Source organism: Phyllobates terribilis, unplaced genomic scaffold (assembly GCF_046119375.1).
Source record: "Phyllobates terribilis strain yellow unplaced genomic scaffold, ASM4611937v1 Scaffold_12__6_contigs__length_324123572, whole genome shotgun sequence".
NCBI lineage: Eukaryota > Metazoa > Chordata > Amphibia > Anura > Dendrobatidae > Phyllobates > Phyllobates terribilis.
Window position 1 is genome coordinate 181,697,849 of NW_027362772.1, and position 17,032 is coordinate 181,714,880.

The 17,032-nt window shown below is 47.7% G+C and overlaps 1 protein-coding gene across 1 annotated transcript in view; it reads right to left on the minus strand.

Annotated features, from left to right (window-relative positions):
- The window catches only part of MEGF6 (multiple EGF like domains 6), a 536,046-nt gene that overhangs the window by 370,113 nt on the left and 148,901 nt on the right, over positions 1 to 17,032 (minus strand). The window lies entirely within an intron of this gene.

A 17,032-nucleotide genomic window follows, 5' to 3' on the forward strand; every position in this document is an offset into this window, starting at 1 on the left:
TGTCTTACAAATACTGAACAAGTAAACGTGACCTAAAACTGACACTGACTAAACACTGATGCATATCTGATCCAAAACACTGACGGCACTCGGATCATTTGAAAAATAACTAAATGTCTGAATGAGGCCTTCTTCTGGTTTGCATATGGAATTGTCCAAATTGACAGAAAATATTACCGTTCTTCCACCATATCCACTGACATTATTAAAACATCACTATTATTATTTAAAAAGAATAAATGTGATATACCCAACAGTAACTTAATTGATTAAATTAGTGTTCTAATTCCCAAATGTGCGGATTTTCCAATATCGCTGTCTAATTGAGAAGACTATTCTTCCACTCTCCTATTGCTGCACTAGTTATGCTGATGGGAGTCTGTAGTACACATCACCTTACTTTTGCTGGAAAAGTCACAACAATTGTCAAATAAGTATTCTCATGTTATTAAATTGTTTTGGTTACACAGCATGAAAATAAGCAAGTTTTCAATTGACTTACTTATTGCATCTGCTGCTATTCTACTGCAATGAGAGATTTTATCTTACATCGTGTACAGCTGATTTTTTCTGGTGCTCAGCCAATACTGCCTGTCCAGGCCCTAGTCCACAGTGTGCAGTAGTTAAATTTCAGAAGAGGGGTTAACGCCTAATATTCCAGCAACCTCTCTCTAGCCAATTGATTTCTATGCAGCAGTTATCTGTTCACCTTCCTCCCCACTTTCTCAGCTCCTGACAAGCTGCTGTTATGAATCTTGCAAACTCACCAGCCAACACCATCAGCTACATTCATAGTAGATGTCCTAATCATGGTTCTGGCTGTTGTCCTGAGCGGTTTCCTTCTTCAAATGCCCTGTTATCTCTACGTGTAAATATAGTGATAACAGTGCACACTCCAGAGCAAACCACGGTGGCTGAAAGTTTTACAGCAGAACTTGTTCTGAGCTTTATAGTTCTACAAATAGTACAGCTCTGCTACTCATCAGAACAGTTACTGAAGTAGGAGAGTCGACCATGCCAGATACTAGGAAGTGAGGAGACTGGAAGGCTGCCTGCTGCTTAAGAGACAAGCTGAGAATAACCCTTTAAAATCTATCACACAAGCCCCTGTTCACCATGTTTCATGTTTCACCATTAATCAAGCTTCATCAGAGGTACATTGCTAAGAGGCTATTAAATTTGGGTATAGAGACCTGCAGGTGGGTGACGTCACAGCCTGTACTGTTAATGTCGAAGTGTGAAACTGGAATTATACTGACAGGCATAGCACACTGATACTTCTGATCCCACATCATCGCCATACAAGAATGGGGCTTCCTTTTAAAGTGGTTGCACAGTCTTCCACTATAAGTCTGCAGTCACTCTATACTATCTGCACTGTGAGCTGTGAGGATTCTCTGGTGTCGGAGAACGGGCGGCCAAGTGACTGCAAGTATATGATATGCATACTCCCTCCCACATTCTGATTAGATTGGCGAGGCTTCACTCAATGCAAGTGTATTGCATGAGGCCGGAAACAGTATAGTATGCTTTTGGCAGGGATTATGTATTTCGCATACTTGCAGTCACGTGACCGTCGTTCCTAGCGCCGGCACCAGCAATTCCTCACAGCGCGCAGTGAGTACGCTGAGAGGATTCACAAGTCTGCAGTCATGGAGTGACTGCAGACTTGTCATTTTAGACCGGACAACACCTTTAATAAGCTTCCAAGTGGAGTGGGGGAAGGGTATTTTGTCTACCAGTTTAGGAAAAAATGCTGACACCTGTAGTTCCACATCCTCAAAATCTAGTAGCATACCATTAGTGACATGCAGCAACCCAACACCCAGAACAACGCTTCGCTACACCGCAGTCTGCTCCAGCATCGAGAACATGTCACTGTAAAAACCATTAATGCTCTTTCCATGAGATCTAGCATAAAAATAAGAAGCAGCAATCTGAATCAGCAATTGTAAGAAGGTGGAAGAATCCAGTAAGTGATTTTATGTCTGTGATTCAGATGAAGAGCTTACAAGGAGCAGCTCCGTGAAAGTAATGTTCCCATTAATAAAAGTCTGTGCGCTCGTTCCACTAAGCTTTTCACTGCCTGCGCTCCGCTGCTAATCTCCCAGGCAGACAAACTTTGATTTGCGCCTTGTGGCTGCAGCTATTGTCCTGCGGGAGGTCATTCCAATACCTGCACTACCAGAAATAGTAATACAGTCATGGTTTATTCCCAGAAATTTTTCAAACAGAGTTAAAGGGCATGTCAGTCCTATCACCATTTCAGCCGTTATATAGTATAAAGACTTATATATTTGTAGAAGCATTACATTACTTATCTTGTACTGATCTCGAATTACAGCTTGTATTGTACTCCAGAGCTGCACTCACTATTCTGCTGGTGCAGTCACTGTGTACATACATTACATTACTTATCCTGTACTGATTCTGAGTTACATCCTGTATTATACTCCAGAGCTGCACTCACTATTCTGCTGGTGCAGTCACTGTGTACATACATTACATATCTTGTACTGATCTCGAGTTACAGCTTGTATTGTACTCCAGAGCTGCACTCACTATTCTGCTGGTGCAGTCGCTGTGTACAGTGACTACATTACATTACTTATCCTGTACTGATTCTGAGTTACATCCTGTATTATACTCCAGAGCTGAACTCACTATTCTGCTGGTACAGTCACTGTGTACATACATTACATTGCATATCTTGTACTGATCTCGAGTTACAGCTTGTATTGTACTCCAGAGCTGCACTCACTATTCTGCTGGTGCAGTCACTGTGTACATACATTACATTACTTATCCTGTACTGATTCTGAGTTACATCCTGTATTATACTCCAGAGCTGCACTCACTATTCTGCTGGTGCAGTCACTGTGTACATACATTACATATCTTGTACTGATCTCGAGTTACAGCTTGTATTGTACTCCAGAGTTGCACTCACTATTCTGCTGGTGCAGTCACTGTGTACATACATTACATTACATATCTTGTACTGATCTCGAGTTACAGCTTGTATTGTACTCCAGAGCTGCACTCACTATTCTGCTGGTGCAGTCGCTGTGTACAGTGACTACATTACATTACTTATCCTGTACTGATTCTGAGTTACATCCTGTATTATACTCCAGAGCTGAACTCACTATTCTGCTGGTACAGTCACTGTGTACATACATTACATTGCATATCTTGTACTGATCTCGAGTTACAGCTTGTATTGTACTCCAGAGCTGCACTCACTATTCTGCTGGTGCAGTCACTGTGTACATACATTACATTACTTATCCTGTACTGATCCAGAGTTACATCCTGTATTATACTCCAGAGCTGAACTCACTATTCTGCTGATGCAGTCACTGTGTACATACATTACATTACTTATCCTGTACTGATCCAGAGTTACATCCTGTATTATACTCCAGAGCTGAACTCACTATTCTGCTGATGCAGTCACTGTGTACATACATTACATTACTTATCCTGTACTGATCATGAGTTACACCCTGTATTATACTCCAGAGCTGCACTCACTATTCTGCTGGTGCAGTCACTGTGTACATACATTACATTACTTATCCTGTACTGATCCTGAGTTACATCCTGTATTATACTCCAGAGCTGCACTCACTATTCTGCTGGTGCAGTCACTGCGTACATACATTACATTACTGATCCTGTACAGATCCTGAGTTACATCCTGTTTTATACTCCAGAGCTGCACTCACTATTCTGCTGGTGCAGTCACTGTGTACATACATTACATTACTGATCCTGTACTGATCATGAGTTACATCCTGTATTATACTCCAGAGCTGCACTCTCTATTCTGCTGGTGCAGTCACTGTGTACATACATTACATTACTGATCCTGTACTGATCCTGAGTTACATACTGTATTATACTCCAGAGCTGCACTCACTATTCTGCTTGTGCAGTCACTGCGTACATACATTACATTACTGATCCTGTACAGATCCTGAGTTACATCCTGTATTATACTCCAGAGCTACACTCGCTATTCTGCTCATGCAGTCACTGTATACATACAATGTGGCACCCTGCTGTGCACAGGTACCACAGGACCCAGGGTACATGGACGGACTTCTCCACAAGAGGCCCTCATTACATACAAACACCTCCACCCTTCCACCTCACACCACCAGAGGGAGCCCTGATAGGGATATATATATGGAGGGTGGAGCCAGGCAGTTCAGTCAGTTTTAGAGTTTAGTCAGACTGAGAGAGAGTCTGAGAGCGTGCTGACGCTGAGAGCAGCGAAGACGCAGCGCGTCTGCTGCTGAGTTCTGAGGGCTCCAAATGTGGCCGAAGGCAAGAGGAGAAAGGAGAGAGGAGTTGAGGGGGCAGAGGAGCATCATAGGCTCACCCCAGTATACAAACCGGACACCGGGTCCGCCCCTACAGGGTCCCTTTATACCCAGTAGGGATCACCGGCATTCCAGAAGGACTACAAGTCCCTGGACAACCTGAAGCTAGACCCATTATAGGACCAGGAACCACAAGACCCCAGTGTCCAGGGAGAGTGGTTACCAGCAGAAGGTCCTAATACCGAGCGACAGGTAAAGGAACAGCACAACACATAAGCTAGGCCCAGTTGCAGGCTGGCCAGGAGCATACAGAGAGGCAGACAAGGACCAGGAGGCCTTATACCCGCTCACTGGAGAGAAGTCCTGAAGTGCACCCATCCTACTGAGTACCCTGGACCGTACCTGACATAAGCACCAGTAAAGGTATTGAAGCGAATCCCCTGTCTCTGTCAGTTACTCCTGCTGCGCCATCTGCCTGCACTACAAGTCCCAGCATCACCACCATCACACTCCACACTGCCCCGGGGGGCCCACTCCACCTGTGGGGAGCAGAAACACCTCAGCTGCCATCCCATCACCCCCCGGAGGTCTGCAGCAGCGCTGGTAAACCTTACCAGGTACCACAGGTGGCGTCACAAACTATTTACTTTATTTTTATTTTTTATCCAAGTTAAAATCCCCCTTTTTGTTTGACCGCCCTGGGCCACGGGCCGGGCCAGGAACTGTGACATATCCCCCCAGCATCCATAGGCCCGGCTGCCGAGTACCCCATTGCCCCGGGGGCGCGTCAACAGTACAGACCAAAAGTTTGGACACACCTTCTCATTTAAAGATTTTTCTGTATTTTCATGACTATGAAAATTGTACATTCTCACTGAACGCATCAAAACTATGAATTAACACATGTGGAATTATATACTTAACAAATAAGTGTGAAACAACTGAAAATATGTCTTATATTCTAGGTTCTTCAAAGTAGCCACCTTTTGCTTTGATGACTGCTTTGCACACTCTTGGCATTCTCTTGATGAGCTTCAAGAGGTAGTCACCGACAATGGTTTACACTAGTGTTGAGCCACCCCCCGTAGTGTTCGAGTTCGGTTCAGTTCGTCGAACACCCTTGTGTTCGTCGAACTGTTCGTCGAACACCTTCGAACACCGTTAAAACCAATGGCAGGCAAACAAAAACACATAGAAACACATAGAAAACACCTTCAAAGGTGTCCAAAAGCTGACAAACTGCTCAGAAGACATAACGAACACATGGAAAAGTGACAAGTACATATAGTCATGCGAAAAGAAAAGAGGTGGAGGAGTAAAAGGAGGGGGAGACACAGATATAGGCATGTCATGCCCTTCTAAAATCCAAAAAGTGAGAAGCCGACACGGCCAGTCTGTTCCTGCCCGTGCCACCTCCGTGTCGCCGGGTTTGTGCCAGAGCTGCGGTGGACCCTGACGGCCAGCCCCCCTCTCCCAATACCGGTGCCTGTCCGCTGGTGGGTCGAGCGAGCCCCCCTGTGGTGGAGGCAGGTCTAAGCTTTTTAATTTAAATTGTCTCTCTAATTTGAATGAATACACTTTAAATCCTTTTACAAGGATCTATTGGAGGGCAAGACTCATGCCAGCAGCCGCGTAATTCCAGCTCCAGTAGCGTCCACTAAAGCTGCTGCAGTTAAAAAGCTTTTATAAGGATCGAGCTCGGCGGTCCACCGCAAGGCGTCCTACCGCTAGTCCCAGCCCCTATGCCTTGGGGTGCCTCCTGATGCTCTTCACTGAGTATCCCGGGGTCCCGAAGAATTTCCTTTGAAAAAAATTAAATATCCAAACTACAGGTGGTGTAGCTTGCTTAACAGCTGGGATAATCCACTGACTAGCAGACACTGCTACTAGGCACAAAGTATTTCCTGGGCTAGATGCAGTTAAAAATGTGTAATTAGATACTCTCGTTGGATGCTGAGAAAGCATTTCATAGAGTCTCCTGGCACGCCATATATTATTCTCTTAAAAAGCTTGGGGTAGGGGTCTAGGGGACCCTTTTATAGCCAAAATCACGGACCTGTATCGCAATACGTCACCTAGGCTGAAGATAAATGGAACTGTAGCACCCCGAGGGCTCGGTTGCTACAGAGGTTTTGCACCTCACCCAGAGGTGTGATATCTCACTCTCAGGTAAGGATGGAGTGTGGATCAGGACCCCGACACCTGCATGCATTACACCACATTGCCGTGGGGCAGGGCGACCAATATGCCCCTGAGATGGGCACGACAGTCCCTGTCCCTGGCTGGAGTGGGGGGAGGGAACACTGAGGAAGGGGAACCCTGTAGTGCAGGAGCAGGGAGGAAGCAGTTCCTGGGTGCATTGAGAAGGAAGTATAAAAGGTGGGCACCATCTTAGTTCAGTGCAGAGAAACCTGAGCAGAAGTGACAGGGAGCAGGGGCTCTGCATGAGCTCTGCTCCGGAGGCGGGCCTAGTAACAGAGGCCCAGGCCTGGAAGAGGGAGAAGGAAGGAAGAGGAGCTGAGAAGGCTCCAGGAACGAAGAACGAAGGGATCCCAGGGGTGTGGACGGGCGAGTCACCACCGCACGCCCGAATCCACCTGCGTGGAGGGGTCAGGCCAAAGGGGGAGACCGGTCCCCGAAACTAGTGGAGGCGGGAAACGACCCTCAGCTAGAAACCGGAGGCTGTGACATTTTATGTGGCGCAGCCCCTCGCTACACCCGCTAGGAAGGCACCACATAGGGTGAGGGAAACTGGCGCCAAGTTTAGCAAGAGTAGGCCCGAGTCAGCAGGACAGAAGCGTTGGTAAGAAAGGCGAGACAAAGGACACACAAAGGGGGTCCTGTGAAGCACTCCAAAGTTATCTGGGAGTTGTCTGAGCCCCTCACCTGGTGAGCACAGTACGACGTGGGCAGCCGTTACCTGCAGAAGTGGTCTGGATAATAAGAACTGTGAGTAAAGGCCCTGGACTGCATCACTGACTCCATGTCGTTACTGCTGCTGCCCTGCACCATCACCCCCATCCTCCGCATACACTGCCCTGAGGCTATACTCCTCCCGTGGGGAGTTATACTACGCTCTGCTGCACCCACAACACCAGCCTCAGCGGTCTGCCCTGCAGCGGCGGTTCACTCTGACCGCAATCCACGGGTGGCGTAGTCGGACATTTAAACATCAAAACCACATAAATAGTTCCGCCACTGGTTTGACCGCCCTGAGCCACGGAACCGGGTCGCCGCCACGAAGACTACAGTACAACCACCAGCATCCACCAAAAAGGGTCCAGCTCCGGGTGTCCCAAGGCCCAGGGGGCGCGTCAGAACATTTTCATCACCTTTCATAATCACCAATGGGACAAGGCAGGGATGTCCTCTGTCCCCTCTCTTATACATCCTAGTGACGGAGCACCTGTTCTCATCAATTCGCCATAACCCCAATATTAGGTGGATTGAGGTGGGAGGCACCGAGTACAAGTGCTCTCTATTTGCTGATGATGTCCTAGTATATATCGCTCAATCACATATATCCATCCCTGCTGTTATGGCTGAAATAGATCACTTTGCTACATGGTCAAATTTTAAAATCAATGCAGCGAAGTCTGAGGCCCTCGATGTCTCCCTCCCCAAATCCGTACAGGATTACATCCAGTCCAACTTTCCCTTTGCCTGGCCCTCACAGGGTATCAAATACTTAGGAATTCCTATTCATAGAGACCTCTCCCGTCTATGTTATCTTAATTTTGGGCCCTTTATTGAACAACTCCATACAGACCACGGTTGGCAAGTTAGAACTGTAAGATTCACTACGTGAACCACTGGTGTTTTGTGGAAAAGCACATGTACACTGTGTTCCAAATTATTATGCAAAAAGTGTTTAGGAGTGATAAGGGAAGAATTTGTTTGTATGTCAGTTAAACTCATTGATGGTGATGTATGTCAGGGCTCTTTATATCACTGTAAGCAATTGCAGACACCTGTGCTAATTAGTTTGGCAGGTGTGTCCAATGAAAGGCAAGACTACTTAAGAAGGCTGTCCCACATTATTAAGCAGCCTAAATTTTCTGCCAAAATGGGAAAGAAAAAGGATGTGTCGGCTGCTGAGAAGCAACAAATTGTGGAGTGTTTAGGTCAAGGAATGACTACAATCAACATTGTGCGATGATCAGGATGAAGTGTCTTGGCAATCAAGAAGTATGTAGCTGATTCACAGTACACACGTGTGCGTGCTGATAAGGGAAAATTGAGGACTCTTTTCTACAGGCAATTACGTCAGGTTAAAAGAGCAGCGGCAAAAAAGCCTTGTCATAGCAGCAGACAAGTTTTTGAAGCTGCTGGTGCCTCCAACGTCCTCCGAAAAACAAGATGCAGGGTCCTTCAGAGGTTTGCAGCTGTGCATAAGCCATCCTGTCGACCTCCTCTATCAACTGCACACAAGCAGAAACGGCTCCAGTGGGCCAAACAATACATGAAGACTGATTTCAAAACTGTTTTGTTCACGGATGAGTGCCGTGCAACGCTCGATGGTCCAGATGGATGGAGTGGAGGATGGCTGGTTGATGGACACCCCATGCAAACACGGCTACAGCGCCAACAAGGAGGAGGTGGAGTAATGTTTTGGGCTGCAATCATGGGGAGAGAGATTGTCGGCCCCTTTAGGATCCCTGAAGGGGTAAAGATGAACTCCATAATGTATGTGGAGTTTCTCAAACAGCACTTCCTGCCATGGTTCAAGAAGAAGAACCGTGTATTCCATAGCAAGATCATTTTCATGCATGATAATGCACCGTCTCATGCTGCACATAACACATCTGCATCTCTGGCTGATATGGGCATAAAAGGGGACAAACTTATGGTGTGACCCCCATGCTCCCCTGACCTCTACCCCATTCAGAACCTCTGGAGCATCATCAAAAGGAGTGTCTATGATGGCGGGAGGCAGTTCACATCTAAGCAACAGCTCTGGGAGGGTATTCTGTCCTCATGCAAAACAACTGAAGCAGAAACCATCCAAAACCTGACAAATTCAATGGACGAGAGAGTTCAGAAGCTCCTTTCGAACAAGGGGTCCTATGTGCAAATGTAACATCACCTAGAATAAAGTTTTGAGTTGAAAACTGTTTGATTTCAGTTTCTAATAACCTGCTAATGCTTATAATTTCAAAAATGACCATTTTTTTGTTCTTTATTAAAATGAAAAGGTTGATCGAAGAGTGTGGGGGATCTAAGAGTGTGGCAACCCAGTAGTCAGGATTACTTCGAATTCTGACAATCTGAGGGTCATGTTGCAGGTAGTGCAGCAAGAAGGCACTCATGTGTCTTGCGCATCTAGGAGCCACAAAATTATTTTCCGGGCTAGATGCAGCTAAAAATTATTATTAATTTTAAATCTGGTGGAACTTAGTATAGATGGCCTAATAGAATCAGTACTGCACACTGCTACAAAGCCCAAATTATTTTCCAGCCAAGATACAGATAAACATGATTAGTAATTTTAAATCTGGTGGAGCTTAGTATAGATGGCCTAATAGAATCAGTACTGCACACTGCTACAAAGCCCAAATTATTTTCCAGCCAAGATACAGATAAACATGATTATTAATTTTAAATCTGGTGGAGCTTAGTATAGATGGCCTAATAGAATCAGTACTGCACACTGCTACAAAGCCCAAATTATTTTCCAGCCAAGATACAGATAAACATGATGATTAATTTTAAATCTGGTGGAGCTTAGTATAGATGGCCTAATAGAATCAGTACTGCACACTGCTACAAAGCCCAAATAATTTTCCAGCCAAGATACAGATAAACATGATTAGTAATTTGAAAGCTTAAAACGGTTGGTGAGGTGATTTTAACCAATCATCAAGCTTTTACTCTCCCCAGGATGACACAGGGGTAGAAAAGTCGTTTCGGATCCATGATTTGTTCATCTTTATGAACGCGAGTCTGTCTACATTATCAGTGGAGAGCCGCGTGCGCTTATCTGTCAGCACACCACCAGCAGCGGTGAACACACGTTCAGACAGAACGCTGGCTGCGGGGCATGACAAGATCTCCAAGGCGTAAGTGGCGAGCTCCGGCCATTTATCCAGATTGGAAGCCCAAAAAGAGCAAGGGTCCAGTGACACAGTCATGGCTTCAATGTTTACTTGGAGATACTCCTGTACCATCGTCTCTAGGCGTTGACTATGTGTCAGACTTCTTGTCTCCTGCGGCCTTGCAAAGGATGGGCTAAAAAAGTGGTGAAATGATTCCGCAAAATTGATGTTACCAGCAGATACTGTGTTTCTGTTACGGTTTGAGTGCTGAACACTCGACGGTCCCACGGTTGGCAAGTTGGAACGGTGAGATTCACTACGTGCACCACTGCTGTTTTGTGGAAAAGCACATGTAAGATTCTGGAACAGTCTCTGCTGATACTCCTGCATGCGTGCATCCCTTTCTATGGCAGGAATCATTTCTGCAAATTTACTTTTGTACCGGGGATCTAACAGTGTGGCAACCCAGTTGTCAGGATTATTTCTAATTCTCACAATTTGAGGGTCATGTTGCAGGTAGTGCAGCAAGAAGGCACTCATGTGTGCTGCGCATCCAGGAGCACCAAGTCCCTGTTGTGTTGGTGGCGAGGTAACAATCATGCTTCCTTCCTCTGTCCTCTCCCCCCAACCTCGCACAACAGAAATGTGATCAAGGTCTCCCTCATCTGATGAATCTTCCATCAGTTCGTCCTCCACTTCTTCCTGGGCTCCTGCACCTTCCTCACTAGTTTGGCTGCTACCATGCGCCCTGGTAAAACCATCTTCCCCACCCTCACATGCCTGCCGCCTTGGTGCTGCCGACCGTCTGGACTTTGCAGATGTTAGCCCTTCCGCATACAACTCCTCCTCCTCTACTTCCTCCACCTCCTCTTGTGCCACCACCTGACTCCGAATTCTGTTTAACATGTGCTCCAGCATGTAAATCACCGGAATAGTCATGCTGATAATGGCATCGTCAGCACTAAACATCTTCGTCGCCATTTCAAAACTGTGCAGAAGGGTGCATAGGTCCCTGATCTGAGACCACTCCTCCAGCGTGATTTGCCCCACCTCTGGATCTTGTTGGCCCAGGCTATACGTCAGAACGTATTGCACCAGGGCTTGTCGGTGCTGCCACAGTCGCTGCAACATGTGCAGAGTTGAATTCCACCGGGTAGGCACATCGCATTTTAGCCGGTGAAGTGGCAGGCCCAACGACTTCTGTAGAGATGTAAGTCGCTGAGCTGTGGGATGCGAACGGCGGAAGTGAGCACACAGCGACCGTGCCCTCTGCAGAAGGCCATCTAGTCTGGGATAGTGGGCTAAAAATTGCTGGACAACCAGGTTCAACACGTGAGCCATACAAGGCACGTGTGTGACATTGCCCCGGGAAAGGGCCGCACCCAGGTTTGCAGCATTGTCGCACACGGCCTTCCCTGGTTTCAGGTCCAGTGGAGACAACCATTCATGAAATTGGTTCTCCAGAGCTGACCACAACTCCTCAGCTGTGTGACTCACATTTCCCAGACATTTCAAAGTAAAAACCGCCTGATGACGTTGAGCCCTACTGCCAGCATAGTAAGGAGGTGTGCAGGATCCCTTCTGCACAGTTAGAAAGCTTGTGGCACGACCAGACAGGCTTTGGGTGCAGGTGGAGGACCGAGAGGAGGATGAGGAGGCAGAAGCAGTGGAGGAACTTTGAGATAAAGAGGATTGACGCACAACTCGTGGGGATGGCAAGACTTGGACAGCAGCCCCTTGTCCTGCTGTCACCATAGTTACCCAGTGCCCAGTCAGCGACATGTAACGCCCCTGTCCATGCCTACTCGTCCAAGTGTCTGTGGTGAAATGCACCCTGTCACACACAGAGTTTCTCAAAGAAGCGGTGATGTTGTGTGCGACATGCTGGTGGAGCGCAGGCACACCTTTCTTTGAGAAGTAGTGCCGACTGGGCATCTGGTACTGGGGCACTGCGACGGACATAAGGTCTCGAAAATCCTCTGTGTCCACCAGGCGGAAAGGCAGCATTTCTGTAGCCAAGAGCTTGCAGATGGTGAAATTCAACCTCTTAGCTTTCTCATGGCTAGGAGGAAATGGTCTTTTACTTGTCCACATCTGAGGGACCGAGGGCTGGCTGTTGTGCTTAGACGGGGTTGATAAGGGTGTCCCCGGCAAACTGCCGGTCTGTGAGGAAGATGCAGGCGGACATGTTAGGTTGCCTTGATCCAAAGGTGGTGCTATCGATGTCGGACAGCGCTCAAGACCAGCTGGTGTAACCACCTCCAAAGAAAATTATGACCTGCCAATCACGCTGGCTGTTGCGGGTAAAGAGGTGGCAGGTCTGCATCCCAAAACAGGTGTGACTGCTGTCCCCCTAGTCACAGAGGATGAAGAGGCCGCGGATGCACAAGATGTGGCAGACGGTGGTTGGCCCGGCCGGCTAGGCCGCATTGTAGCACAGTGAGCTTCCCACTGCAACTTATGCTTCATGTCCATGTGCTGGTTCATGCATGAAGTACTCAAACTATGTATTTTTTGGCCTCTACTTAGCTTTTGCTGACAAATGTTACAGATAACACGAGTTGGGTCATCTTTATCGATCTGAAAAAATGCCCAGGCTATGCAAGGCTTAGCACCCATGCGACCTGAAGAGCCACCACGACTTGTGGTCAGAGGCAGAGTTGTGTTTGAGGATGCAGTTGTTGACATGCTTCCAGTACTACGTCTTTGCGCAACCTGACCTCGTCGTCACTAGCATCCTCCTCCACCTCCTCTGCTGACCTCATCTGTTGGCTGACTGTGGGTTGACAGTAAGTGGGATCTCCAACCTCATCATCATCACCCTGTGTGTTATCACACCCGTCGTCCTCAGAGCCAACCAGTTCCTGCCCAGACAAAAAACTAAAGTTGTCGCTCCAATCAGGTATTTGAGTCTCATCATCGTCTTCCTCATTGTCTCCACCAACAGGAGTTACAGTTTGGGAATGAGGGTCTACATTATGGTCAGAACCTTCTGTGTCTGGTCCTGGATCCGACTCATAAAGATTCTGGGCATCAGTGCAGATCATTTCCTTGTCTGGATTCACAGAAGCTCTGGAGCCGACCTCTGATTCCCAGGCTATAGTATGAGTAAACAGCTCTGCAGACTCAACCATCTGTTCTACCCCATACTCAGGCGGGCAGCTGGAGATTTGGGAGCTGTGAGGAAGCAAGTGCGATTGGGGTGACACCTCTGAGGACTGGAGTATTTGTGATATTGAAGTTGAGGTGGAGGAGAGCCCACTGTCACGCTGTCTCTGTGTACTGGAGGTAGGGGGCCTAAGCTGACCCTAAGCTGGGGCCCTGACTAATCCCTCTACCTGGAGGTACTGTTAAAGGTACAGAGGTCCAGGCCGCCAGCGTAACCCCTACCTCCTGAGGATCCCTGCACCTAAGTAATCTAGTCCTGAGAAGGACCCCTGATCACAACAAAAGGGGACAGGTAATAATATGCCCACACTCAGTACTTAGACGAACGAGACAGTACAAGGGTAAAACCAAAACCACCTTGCATACAAAAACTACACAACTACAACAGAGGGAACACCAACGGGAAAGGAGATAAATGATAAAGCGAGGAAGGGAGAAAACACTCCAAATACACTTAGCTCTGAAACTGCAAATACCACGATCCGCTCTGTTAGTCTGCATGAAATGCTTTCACCGACACTTCCCTAACAGACCGGCAGGCATTTGAAGGAGTCCCACTACAGCAGCATTGATTGCAGCTGGGCGAGGCTGGACCTCGTCTAGCACAGAGAGAGAGAGAGTTAACTCCCTCACTGCCGAAAAACACAAAGCACCAAAAACTCAGCTGCGAGAAGTCAGGCTGTGTAATCGTGACGATCTTCGTGGCGACACACCGGTGACAGTACCCCCCCTTCTACGAGGGGCCTCCGGACCCTCAGGGCCAGGTTTATCCGGGTGAGTCGTGTGGAAGGCCCGAACTAATCGGTCTGCGTTAATATCCGACGCAGGAACCCACATCCTCTCCTCAGGACCATACCCCTTCCAATGAACCAGGTACTGAAGGGACCGGCGATTAAAGCGTGAATCGATGACCCTCGATACCTGGAACTCCAAGTTACCATTGACCACCACTGGAGGGGGAGGTAAAGGTGACGGTACCACCGGCGCCACATACCTCTTAAGCAACGATCTGTGGAACACGTTGTGAATTTTAAACGTAGGGGGGAGGTCAAGGCGGAATGCCACCGGATTAATTATAGAACTGATCCTGTACGGCCCGATGAACCTGGGACCCAGTTTCCAGGAGGGAACCTTAAGTTTTATATTCCTGGTAGACAACCATACCCGATCGTTCACACTTAGGTCCGGACCAGACACTCTCCTCCTATCAGCCATACGTTTGTATCGGTTCCCCATAGTATTCAGATTCTTCAGCACCCCTCTCCATACTGAAGCGAGTGATGAGGAAAATCATTCCTCCTCAGGAACCCCCGAAGAGCCCCCCCTACTGAAAGTACAAAACTGGGGGTGAAATCCATATGCCCCAAAAAACGGGGACTTACCAGTGGACTCGCTCCGCCTATTATTAAGAGCAAACTCTGCCAGAGGTAAGAAAGAAGCCCAGTCCTCCTGGTTCTCTGACACAAAACACCGGAGATATGTCTCCAAGCTCTGGTTCATACGTTCCGTCTGACCATTGGTCTGAGGATGAAAAGCCGATGAGAACGATAAATGCATCCCCCGCCGTGTACAAAACGCCTTCCAGAATTTGGAAACAAACTGAGACCCCCGATATGACACCACCTCGGAGGGTACCCCGTGAAGCCTCACAATCTCCCCAATGAACACCTGCGCAAGAGTTTTAGCATTAGGAAGAGCAGGAAGAGCGATAAAATGTGCCATCTTGCTGAACCTGTTCACTACAACGAGTATGACCGTTTTACCCGAAGACGGAGGGAGGTCCGTAATAAAGTCCATAGACAGATGAGTCCAAGGACGCTCCAGGATCTTCAAAGGTAAGAGGGCCCCAGACGGACGGGTATGTGAGGTCTTAGAGCGCGCACAAACTCCACAGGACGCGACAAAAGTTACCACCTCCTTATGTAAGTTAGGCCACCAAAACCGACGCGAGAGGAGATCCACAGTTGCTTTACTCCCCGAGTGTCCTGCAAAAACTGAGTTATGGTGTGCCTCGATCACCTTTTGTCGCAACTGATCTGGAACAAACAGTCTCCCCGGAGGTCCAACAGGGGCGTCCCCCTGAGCCTCCAATACCTCCTCCTCAAGCTCAGAGCATACTGCCGAAACCACCACCCCCTCCTGAAGGATAGGAATCGGGTCGTCCGTATTCCCGGCCCCAGGGAAACTACGAGATAAGGCATCCGCCTTTACATTTTTTGACCCAGGACGATATGTAACGACAAAATTAAACCTGGTAAAAAACAATGACCACCTAGCTTGTCTGGGATTCAGACGTTTCGCGGACTCCAGATATAGCAGGTTCTTGTGATCGGTGATGACGGTGACCGGATGGACTGCCCCCTCTAAAAAATGGCGCCACTCCTCAAAAGCTAACTTAATGGCCAAGAGTTCCCTATTGCCGACATCGTAATTCCTCTCAGCGGACGACAATTTTTTAGAGAAAAAGGCGCACGGATGCCACTTACCAGGGGACGAACCTTGTGACAATACTGCTCCCATCCCTACCTCGGAAGCGTCTACCTCTACAATGAATGGCTGTGACGCATCAGGTTGAATGAGTATGGGTGCCGAGGCAAAACATTTTTTCAAGGAGGAGAATGCTTGACAAGCCTTGTCAGACCACCTAGAAAAATCCGTCCCCTTTTTAGTCATGTCTGTGAGAGGCTTAACCATGGACGAGAAATTACGAATGAACTTCCGGTAATAATTAGCAAACCCCAGGAAACGTTGTAGAGCCTTAAGATTCTCTGGCCGATCCCACTCAAGAACTGCCCGCACTTTCCCAGGGTCCATACGAAAACCGGACGCTGAAACCAGGAAGCCTAAAAACTGGAGTTCCTTTACGGCGAACACACACTTTTCCCATTTGGCATACAGTTTATTATCCCGCAAGATCTGTAACACCTGCCTAACGTGCTCCTGATGAGACACCAGATCCGGCGAGTAAATTAAGATATCATCCAGATATATGACAACAAACTGTCCCACCAGGCGGCGAAAAATGTCATTAACAAAGTGTTGGAACACCGCCGGGGCATTAGTCAGACCGAATGGCATGACAAGGTTCTCATAATGCCCCTCCGGAGTGTTAAAAGCCGTCTTCCACTCATCCCCCTCCTTCATCCTAATCAGATTGTACGCCCCCCTGAGATCCAACTTAGAGAACCATTTGGCGCCCACGATCTGATTAAAGAGATCGGGAATAAGTGGGAGCGGATACGGATCTCGGACCGTAATCCGAATAAGTTCACGGAAATCAAGGCAAGGGCGTAGGCCTCCATCTTTCTTCTTAACAAAGAAGAACCCCGCGGCCACCGGTGAAGATGAAGGTCTAATATGCCCCTTAGCCAGACTTTCTGAAATATAATCCTTCATGGCCTGCCTCTCAGGACCAGAAAGGTTATGTTAGAACCTTGCTCTTAGGTTTTTTTTTTCCTTTGCTGGTCACATGACCTTGTTGGCCTATTTAATCCTGCT